The sequence below is a fragment of the Microtus pennsylvanicus genome, chromosome 10 (genome assembly GCF_037038515.1).
Source record: "Microtus pennsylvanicus isolate mMicPen1 chromosome 10, mMicPen1.hap1, whole genome shotgun sequence".
Taxonomy (NCBI): Eukaryota; Metazoa; Chordata; class Mammalia; order Rodentia; family Cricetidae; genus Microtus; species Microtus pennsylvanicus.
The window spans coordinates 58,811,896-58,819,669 of NC_134588.1; positions in this window are offsets into that span (position 1 = coordinate 58,811,896).

Below are 7,774 nucleotides of genomic sequence, written 5' to 3' on the forward strand. Positions count from 1 at the left end.
TTCATAGGTGTCATGGCATCTGTGAGAGCCTGAGGACAACTTTCAGGAGTGAGTTCTTGCCTTCCATCATGTGATTCTGGTCACTGAACTCAGACCATCAGACTCACAATGCCTCTAACCACTGAACAATCTTGCTAGGCTCGTTTATTATTTTTTTAATTGTGTGTATGTGCCTATGTATGTTACTGTGAGTGCAGGTGTCCTTGGAGGTCAGAGACAATGGATCCTCTGGCTAAACTTACATATATAGAAGTATTTCATGTTTAGCGTATGTAGCTTGTTCCTGATCTCAGAGAAAAACCCTTCAACTTTTAATCATACAATATAAAACATGTAGAGGTTTCATATACAACCTTTATTATATTGAGTTACATTTGTCCTATGCCTAGTCTGTTGAAAATTTTTAGTCACAAAAGAATTTTGAATTTTTGTCAAATGTTTTTCTGCACCAACTGAGAAGTATATGTTTTTTGCCTTTTTGATTCTGTCTAATTAGTGTCTATGTTTCTAGCAATTTATCAATTTCTTTTAAGTTAGCCATTTTGGCATAAAGCTGTTTAGAGCAGTCTCTTATAATTTTTGTATTTCTGTGGAATCAGTTGTGATAGCTCCTTTGTGATTTTACTCGATATTCTCTCTCCTCCTCCTTTTTGTCCCATCTATGAGGAAGGATTTATTAGGGCTACCAATCTGAGAGGACACAGTCTATCTCGGTGAGAAAGACATGGAGTGTGGATCCATGACAGCAGGACTGTAGGTGGAGACGTGTTACATCTCTGGACTAGGGCACAGAGCAGTATTCTCTTTTTATCTTAGTCTGGTTGAGAGTTTATCCACTTTGTAATCTATTCAGAGAAGCAATGCCTAAGTCCATTGATCATTTCTAGTGTCTTTCAGTCTCTATTTCATTTATTTCAGCTCTGATCTTTATTACTTTGTTATTTGTACTGATTTTGATCTTAGTTCATTTTTCAGTTCCTTGAAGTATGGCATTAAGTCATTTATTTGAACTGTTGCTGCTGCTTCCCCTCTCCGCCCCCTCTCCTTTTTCTAAGCAATGCTTTTGGGTTTATTTCTGAAATGGAAAGTAGAACAGAACCAGAAAGTATGTATGGGAGGTGGGGAGGGTGTGTTTAAAAACAGAGCTCCAAGTTGGAAACTGGATTTTTCTATGAGATCAGCCAAAAGTCTAAGAGATGTTTGCAAAGGGCTGGATTATGTAACTCTGAGGAGAAATCCACATTGTCATCTATACTAATGATGTCTCTGAAATTCTGCAAAATTGTGCCTCAGGAAGATGTTTTAAAATGCAATTTTTCTATATTAGTCTCTATCTTTTTGAATTTGGCAATTCTATTTGAAACCTTATGCATTAGCACAAGAATCAAAATCCACAGAAAGACACCAGGAGAGGATGAGTTCTTCCCACATCCCTTGGTTTTAGTTGCTTTCAGAATAAGAAGAGTTCAGAGGATGTTGCAAACCAGACTTGTAGCAGCTCTCCCATCACCCAAAATAGTGCAAAATCGTGTGCTTCCTGCAACAGTCAGGTATGAACAAGATGGTAAGAAAGGGAAAGTCTGGCCAGACATGGTGGTATGTGCCTTTTTATCCCAGACAGAGCTCAGGAGGCAGAGGCAGGTGGGATCTCTTTGAGTTTGAATTCAGTCTGGTCTATACATAGCGAGTTTCAGGACAGCCAGAGCTCCATAAAAAAGACTGTCTCAAAAAAAACAAAGACAAGAAAGGAAGAAGGACGAAGGGAGGGCAAGAGGAAGGGAGGGAGGGAGGGAGAGAAAGTGTGGGTAGTCTGTTGAGCAAACAGTAAGAGAATAGAGAAATCTAATATGTTCATGTATAGACTCTAATTCACCAATGATGATGGCTTGAATTCCCAACAAAACTTCCCTATGAAGCTAATTGTATTAAATCTATATGGGACAGAACTCCCTTCATTCATTCTTTCATTTACTCAGTAGCTTCAGTGAACATTCCTGTGTGTCTTCTGTCTTAATAACCATCAATGACCATGATATTTTTGTTGTTATTTGTTTGACAGTAAGTTTTCCTTTAAGGAAACTACAAAACCATTTTAAAAATTTATTTGATAGATAGCTAGATAAATAGATAGTCATCTGTGTGCAGGTGCACGTATGTGTGTGGTTGCATATATGTGCTTGTGTATGTGGAGGCCAGAGGTAAACCTCAGGTTTTTTTGTTTTTAAGTATGGGTTCTAGAGGTCGAACTCAAGTCTTTATGCTTGCACTATACCGACTGAGCCATCTCCCTAGTTCACCACATTATTCTTACCACTTCAATGGCGACTTGTGTCAACCCCGGGTATGTTTCATCCTTTCTTTTTTTGTTGTTGCAGAGATAGACTTTAGACACAACCACAATATTTTGCTCCAATTATTGACAGTCAAGGTAAGAACAGAGTTTCGAAGATTCAGTATTCAGAAGGATCTCCTGGAGCTAGAGTTACAGGTGGTTGTGAACTGCCTGATGTAGGTGCTGGGAACCTAGTTCAAGTCCTCCACAGGAGCAGCTTGTGCCGTTAACCACTGAGCCATATCTCCAGTGTCTGAGATGTCCCCCCCCCGTGTGTGTGTGTGTGTGTGTGTGTGTGTGTGTGTGTTTGTGTGTGAATGGGAATCAACATAGATGTGCCTGCCAAATGCTTTAACCCTGAAAGATAACCCCAGTCCTTAAATTTCATTATTTCTTTTTTGATCTATTGCTGTTTCAGGGCATCTTGCTTGATTTTAATGTCTTTGTGAATGTTCCAAAATATCTACTCTAGTGGATTTCTAGTTTCCTTTCATTATAGTCAGAAATGTATTTGATGGGGCTGGAGAAATGGCTTAGCAATTAAGAGCACTGACTGCTCTTCCAGAGGACCCAGGTCCAATTCCCAACACCCACAATGGCAGCTCACAATGGTCTGTAACTCCAGGACCCAACACCCTTGCATAGACATACATGCAGGAAAAACACTAACAAGTACAAAATAAAAATAAATTTAAAAAAGAAATGTGTTTGACATAATTGCAGTCTTCTTAATTTATGCATTTGAGGGCAGCCTATTCTATACAGAAAATTCCAGGACAGCCAAAGCTGCATAGATAGACCCTATCTAAAAAAAAAAAAAATTAGAAAAAAGAAAAGAAAGTGAAGGTTAGGGGTCAGGTGGTGGTGGCGCATGCCTTTAATTCCAGCACTCGGGAGGCAGAGGCAGGCAGATCTCTGTGAGTTCGAGGCCAGCCTGGTCTACAAGAGCAAGTTCCAGGACAGGCTCCAAAGCAACACAAAAAAACCCTATCTCAAAAAACCAAGAAAAAAAGGAAGGAAGGAAGGAAGGAAGGAAGGAAGGAAGGAAGGAAGGAAGGAAAGAAGGAAGGAAGGAAAAGAAAAAAGAAAAAAGGAAGTGAAGGTTGTTGAGCAAACAGTAAGAGAATAGAGAAATCTAATGTGTAGTGGTATAGACTCTAATTCACTTACGATGGTAGCTATGATGGTAACTTGAATTAGGCCTTATTTTGTGTTCTCAAATTTTATGCTATTGATTCAGACTTCACATTTATTTTTGCTATGTACATGTTAAGTGATTGCTTGTAGTCTAAACTGTGTTTAGTATGCGTCTTAACTTCCAGGTTAGAGTTAAGAGTGGTTTGCATGCCACCTTTATGCTATTGAGTTTTCTGAATTTTGTTACTTGTCTTTCTGTTTCAACTCAAAGAGCTCCCTTTAGCTTTTATAAGACCAAAACAACGAAACACCTCAGAATGTGTTTGTTTCTAGAATGTCTTAATGTCTCTATTCCTAAAGGACAACTTTGCTGGGTATACTTTTCTTAGTTTTCCTGGGTTTGTTTGTTCATTTGTTCAAACACACTGAATATGTTGTCTCACCCCTTGCTGGGTTGCTAAAGTTCTGTTGAGAAGTACACTGATAACCTTTATGTGATGACTTTCTTCCCTCTTCCTGCTTTCAGGAGTTTCTCTTTGCCGGTGACTTTCCATGGCTTAGCTACAGGGCGTCCCAGAGCTGCCCACCTCTTTGCTTCTGTCTCCTGTGAGTACTTCGTTCTTCATATCCATACATTTGATATATGCCGTACATAAACCCTTCCATTTATTTTCTTTTGGTTCTTCTAGTTGCTTGTTTCAAATGATGTCTCTTTTTGTTCACTATTTCTTTCTTTGGCACGACTGAGTCTGCTATTGAAACCCTCTGATGTTGAGTCCATCAGGATCAGGATGTCTGCTTAATTTTATTAACAATTCTTTATTAAACATCCAACTCTGTTCATTCATTGTCTTCCCATTTCATTTAGTTGTCTTATTTTCTTGCATCTCAAAGAGCTTCTTTAAGATCATTATTTTTAATTACTTTTCAGGCGATTTGTGCGTTGCTGTTTCTTTGGGATCAATAGTCAGAGCTTTGTAACTTTCTCCTGGCGTCTCGTGTTTGTCTGCTTCATTATCCATGTGCATTTGCACTGATGTCTGCACATCTGAAGGAACAGCCTCTCTTTCACTCTATAATTACTGTTTTCAGAAAGTTAAAGGTTTGTTTTTGTTAGACTTTTTGGGCTTATGGGATTGCCTCTGGGATCACAATTGAGAGGGACTGAATCCAGGTCAAGTGGGTGATGTTGGCTATGGTGAAGACTTCAGTTGGCAGACATACTCCCAGAGGCTCTAGACGGTGTGTGTGCTCTCTAGTCTCTGGACTTATTCTTTTAAGACCTTGATTGGTGGGATGGGACTGTGATGAGGACCCTTTAAAGCACACAGCAAGTATAATCTCAGTTTGGACTTCTTCCGGATCTCTTGGAAGGAACCCAGTTAGAATACTGGGTGGGTTCCTAGGTTGGCTATACTGCCATCGATCACAGTACAGATGGCCTAGCACTGAAACCATGAGATGGTCTGGAGCTAAAACACAGGGAGACTGTGTGGCCGACTGGGGCTGTGGTTCACTACCACTATCCAACATCAAAAGAATCTAATAATAAATGTCACTAGTGTGGGAGAGATTAACCTTAGAAATCTGAAGTATAGCTTCTGCTGAATGTATATTCCTGTTAACTATTATACAATTAAAAATTTTAAGTTAAGTCATTGCTATAATCTGAGAACTATCTGTAAAGATAATGAATTTGGCACACAGGACGAAGATAAAATGAGAAATGGCGATGGGGCAGAGGAAAGCTGTGAAAGTTACAGTTTCTTTTTTAGAACTCTCCTCTTTGGGGGTAGAAATGTAGGCATTTAGTCAGGCATTTGAAATCTCCCATTGGAGGTGCTCAGGATCCTGATGCAGTGACCTGAAAAGTCATTCTGAAAAGTGTCACATATGTATTCCCAGAGGAATTTACAAAAATCTCATCTAATGATCAGATGCTCTGTGTGCATGACAGAATTTTGAGTCATGGCATTTTTGCTTATTAAATGCAATCCGTGTTGAATCATCAACTTTTGAGTTATTAGTCCTTTGAAATTTCCTAATTGTTTTGGATGGAAAGAATTGTATCTCGTATATGGTAAAGGCAATGACTTGCATGGACTCAAGTGATCAGTTATTCCCCCCTCCTCTTCTTCAAGAAGATGGTAGTTTAAGTAAGTGCAGGCACTCATCTCTTGCACTAAAAACAAGTACTATATCTGATTGACAGTTTCCTGGCACCTAAGGAAGGTTTATCAATCATCTTATTAAGTAGAAAACGAAGAAAAAAGCCCTAGAAGGCTACTTTTTTATCCCCTACAACTAACACTTATACAGCCCAGCTCATGAAACAGTACTCTTAATTTCATACATTTAAATTTTTGAGCAGCCTGTTTCATAGATGAACAAGAACCTCCTGGAGGCTAAGTGAACCAACTGGCATTTACAGGTTAAAAGTAAAGTTTCAAATCCAAGTCTGTATGCCTCCCTGCAGAACTTTGTAGGCTCTTCAAGGTGGTACTTACACTATATCTTGAAAAACCTTGCACAATATATACTTGCCTTTTAAAACCCCAAGAGCCAGCTCTGTTCACACACTGCCAGGATAACAGTTGTACTGGCAAGATACACATCACCATCAGCTCCCCGTCTAGTCTGGACACGTTTCCTATGGCCGTCTAACTAGAACAGTAGTAGAAGCCCCAGTGCCACTTTAAACGCATACCATACCAAACAGCTTGCAATCCACTTGTGCATGTTCTTTTTTTGTGTGTGTGTTCTTTTTTTTGTATTTATTTATTAAAGATTTCTGTCTCTTCCCCGCCACCGCCTCCCATTCCCCTCTCCCTCCCCCAATCAAGTCCCCCTCCCTCATCAGCCCAAAGAGCAATCAGGGTTCCCTGCCCTGTGGGAAGTCCAAGGACCACCCACCTCCATCCAGGTCTAGTAAGGTGAGTATCCAAACTGCCTAGGCTCCCACAAAGCCAGTACGTGCAGTAGGATCAAAAACCCATTGCCATTGTTCTTGAGTTCTCAGTAGCATGTTCTTTGTGTGTTTAGATATAGTCGCCTACGTAGTTTTCAACTTTAGCATCAAGTCCAGTGACTAGATGTGGCTATTTGGGATACTATTCTGAAAAGAACTCAACAGTATCCATCCATATGGATCAGGCCTGTGAAGAAATGACTCATGTACGGACACATAAATAGACAAACTGAGACCAAAACTCAGGCTTCCTTCAATCTGTTGCCATTGTAGTAAAACTACATTATATAGGGAGATATTAATACTCTGGTTTAGCATTCAAAGGCATTAGAATTGACTATAAAGTTCTGAGCTCAATGTTTATAGCAAAACTGGCTGTTTTATCTGACACAATGCAAATAAAATTTACTGCGGCTATGAACAGGCGTGTAAAAAGGTCCCCAGGCATCGGAGTGCTATGGAGTATACGTATTATAAAGATAAAGACACACTGAGCTTTCTTCAGCTGAATTGTTATGTTACCTGACTGATAGTAATTTCTGGAAAGTCCAAGCTCAACACTATTTCAGTGGCTGGAGAGATGGCTTAGTCATTAAGAGCACTTACCGTTCGTGCAAAGGACAAGGATTTGGTTCCCAGAACCCAAATCAGGTAGCTCACACCTGCCTGTAACTCCAGTTTCAGGGGATCGGATACCCTCTGGGCCCCACAGGTACCTGCATACATGTGGTGTACATAAACTAATGTAGTTACATACACAGACACATACATAAGTAAAAAGTAGATAAATAAATCTTAAAAAAAATAATAACCACCATTTCAGCCAGACGGTGGTGGCACAGGACTTTAGTTCGAGCACTCAGGAGGCAGAGGCTGAGGTGGAGAGGGCGAGGAAAAAATGACCTCCTCCCTATGCCCTGCCACCTGTGCTGGAAGAGAGAGCTGACCCTCTCCAGCAGCACTGGGGGAAAGTGGGCAACACGGCAGAATTGACCCTATCGACAGGGGAGTGGTTCTAGAATAGTTAGTTCTGGAACCTGAGCATGGGAGATTCGGCTTTGTCTGTCATCTGCCATATGGTGGTGTAGGCGCCCCTCCCTTGTGCGCATCACTGCCTGTGATGGGTGGGAGAGGTGGACCTGAGGTCATTAAGAGCAGGAAAGCTGTTCCTGCCCCTCACCAAATGTAGCACTCAGGAGAGTGGCCTCTGCACCTCGCCTGGGCAACACATTAGAGCTGGCCTTGATGGTCCAGGTGTGAGAGACCCAACCCTGAGGACTTAAAAACCGGAGAGCTGGCCTGCCCCTTGCTCATTGTCAAGTGGTGAACTTGCCAGG